The following is a 3,477-nucleotide window of genomic DNA, read 5'->3' on the forward strand; positions in this document are numbered from 1 at the left end:
TTGTAAAGCATTTCGAAAATAGCTGTTTCTGTAATCAGGTTTATTAGTGTTTCCCCCATATATGTTTCTTTTCAAGATCTCAGGTTGTCCTACTAGGGTAGGACACCATGACCTAGCTGATAGGCACAGGGTGATGCACATGTCACTGCCTCCCACCCCCTTGCTCAGGGCAGACATCACTAATCAACCACGACACTGTTTCCTGGGCTTCAAATCCTTTTAAACTGATGCTCCGTCTAGGGAAATGTTTCTTAAATTATCTGTCATGAAGGGCCTGTTTTTTCTCTTTTTAATTTTCTAATCTGTTGCTGACTAGAATACAGTCCTACCGTACATGACTAAAAACAGAGCTCAAGCTGTGTGAGACTCACCATATGAGTTTGACAACAGGTAAACTGGTCCATACCCTGCTCAGTGAAATGAGTCTACTGATCACATGCTTGGATGTCACGGCAACGTTAAATTCCTTTTAGAGTTTTTAGGTGGGGTGCAGTACCTTATACCTGTAATCCCAGCCGCGCTTTGGGAGGCCAAGGCAGGAGGATTGCTTGATGCTAGGAGTCTGAGACCAGCCTGGGCAAGAAAGCAAGACCCCCATGTCTACAAAAGGTTTTTTTTTAAATCTTTTAAAAAGGTTAGCCAGGCATGGTGGTCCATGCCTGTAGTCCCAGCTACTCGGGAGGCTGAGGCAGGGAAATCGCTTGAACCTGGGAGTAGAGATCGCAGTGAGCCGAGATTGCACCACTGCACTCCAGCCTGGAGACAGAGTGAGACTCCGTCTCCAAAAAAAAAAAAAAGAGTTTCAGCTGGGTGCAGTGGCTCACACCTGTAACCTCAGCACTTTGGGAGGCTGAGGCGGGCAGATCATTTGAGGTCAGGAGTTCGAGACCAGCCTGTTGTCCCAGCTACTCAGGAGGCTGAGGCAGGAGAATCACTTGAACCCAGGAGGCGGAGGTTGCAGTGAGCCGAGATTGCGCCACTGCACTCCAGCCTGGGTGAAAGAGCGAGACTACACTTCAAAAAAAAAAAAAGAGTTTCAAAATATTTATTTTCATTTTCTGCTCTTGGACTATACTTTGAATAGCACTGTGATTGGCAGGAGGGCTCAATTAATATGGGTTGGCTTGTGAGATCAGCCCCCTTTGCCACTCCTGACCCTAATTCTTCCTCTGTAAAATGAGATGAATAGCACGAACCCAGCCAACTTCTTATGAGAGTCAAATGAGTCGATACGGGAGACAGCTCTTTGTAAACTCTGCCACGTTATCTAAATGCTAGGTTATTACTGTGATCTCCATATCCATTTTCCAGTCCTTGAAAATTATATAACAATACATGTAAAAGCTTTGCTCAACAAATGCTGGGTATTTTCTCATTATTACTGTTTTCTCTTTGTGTTTGTTTTCCTAGATCAAGCGTGCTCATCATTTTTTGTTCTGTTCTTATTTGCCAGCACTGCAACCCTATTGTAAGAGGATGTGAAAATGTCACTGTGTCTGTGGCTTTCAGCAAGGCCTCAAAGCCTTAGAAGAGGACAGTTGGTGGCAAGTTCCACCATGTCCTTAGCAGGGCATGCTGAGAGATTGGAAAACCAGTTCTGCAAGCATTAGCCCTTCATCTGCTTCCAGGCTTAAGGAAGGCAGGAGAGGCTGATAGAAAGAGAGTTTCTTTGGATGCATTTTCAGGGTTCTGTACTCCATCCCCTGTCCCTGGTGTGAGTGTGGGTTGGAACTTATGCCTTACTGCAAGTCAACTGAGAGGGCTTTAAGGGGCCACCCGGGGAGTCTGGCATGTGCCCACTGGCATTTGGGGAACATAGAAATGTGTCTTACTATAGCCAAGAGAATTCAAAAGGAAGCAGCTGTGACCGATGCCACCCTTATCAGATTATCAAGAACAAAGGTGATTGTTCTCCAGGGGCCAGATGTGGACTTGGTGAAAGGGACCAAAGAAGATGTCCTGGAGAGACAGTGTGATCCCAGGAGAGGGGTGGGCTATTAGAAACCCAGAGGCTGAGGAGAGGGGCTTTGTTCTCAGGAGGGAGGCTTTGTTGTGTGTGTGTGTGTGCATGAGTGTGCGTGTGAGTGTGCATATGCATGAGTGTGTGAGAGTGTGTATATGTGACTGTGTGTATGGATGAGTATGGTGTGTGTGTGCATGAGTTGTGTGTGTGTGTGAGTGTGTAGCAAGTTGGCAAGGACACTTCAAAAGTGCCTGTGACAGCAAAACTCAGTAAATGTGTGCCTTCTGCCTTCCATCCAAGACAGACCAAAGCCAGATGCCAACAGTACCAGCATGTAAGACTATTTCCTCTTCCTCTGTTCCATCCCATCTTGGCCCTGCCAGGAACATTCAGAAACAGCATTCCAGGAACAGCAGAAACCAGGCACCCAGCCTGAAGCCAGCTTGAGGTGGGTGAGGAATTCACAGTGTTTTGATAATTGCGCTTTGTCTCACTGGAATTATGTAATTATTAGATTGGACTCCACGTTTTGATGCCAAAACAAAGCTGTTATTTATTATCTAAAAATGATTAAGAATTAGAAGGGCATGTCTGATAAAATATTTTATCCCACAATGAGAAAAAAAAGTTGGGTTTGAAGGGACAAAGGGGAAAATAATTAAATCAATTCTTCCACCCCTCTTTCAAGTTAAGCTCATTCCATGAACAGCTCTCATCATCATTCATTTTAGTTGCCTTCCTGGACTTTCTACAGCTACAGGAAGCATCCTGAACTGAGGGCATATAACCTAAGTGGTGGAGCTACAACGCTGTGAGTCCTACAGGAGGAGATGGTTTCCAGCTCCTCTTACCAATGCCATTGAAAAGACCTGACCTTACTCTGATGACCAAGTGAGTCTGGATTGTACTCCCTCTGTGATAACCAACTGGCTTTAGTAATTAAACACAGTGTAGCCACCACCACTACACCATATTAGTGCCACCACTGCCACAGCAGCCACCAACACCACCATCACCATCACAGTCGCCAACGTCATCACCACAGCCTGCATTTCCATCACCAGCACTACCAGAACTACTACCACCACCATCACTGCTCCCACCACCACCATCACTACCACCACCACCTCCAGCACTACTGTTTCCACCACCATTATCACCATCTCCACGACTACCATCTCCATCACCACCACTACTGTCTCCACCACCATCACCACCACCGCCACCTCCACCACTACTATCTCCACAACCACCACCACCACTACCGTCGCTGCCCCCATGACCACCGCCACCTCCACCACTACTGTCTCCACAACCACCACTGCTACCACTACTACCACTACTGTCTTCACCATCATCACTACCACCAACACCATCACTGCCTCTACCACCACCACCCCTCTACTGCTATTGTCTCCAGCAGTACCACCAATGCCACTGTCACCATGACCAGCACCATCTCCACTGCCTCCACATCCACCACCACCAACTTCACCTCCACTATCACTTCCACC

The sequence above is a fragment of the Hylobates moloch genome, unplaced genomic scaffold (genome assembly GCF_009828535.3).
Source record: "Hylobates moloch isolate HMO894 unplaced genomic scaffold, HMol_V3 SCAFFOLD_33, whole genome shotgun sequence".
Lineage (NCBI taxonomy): Eukaryota > Metazoa > Chordata > Mammalia > Primates > Hylobatidae > Hylobates > Hylobates moloch.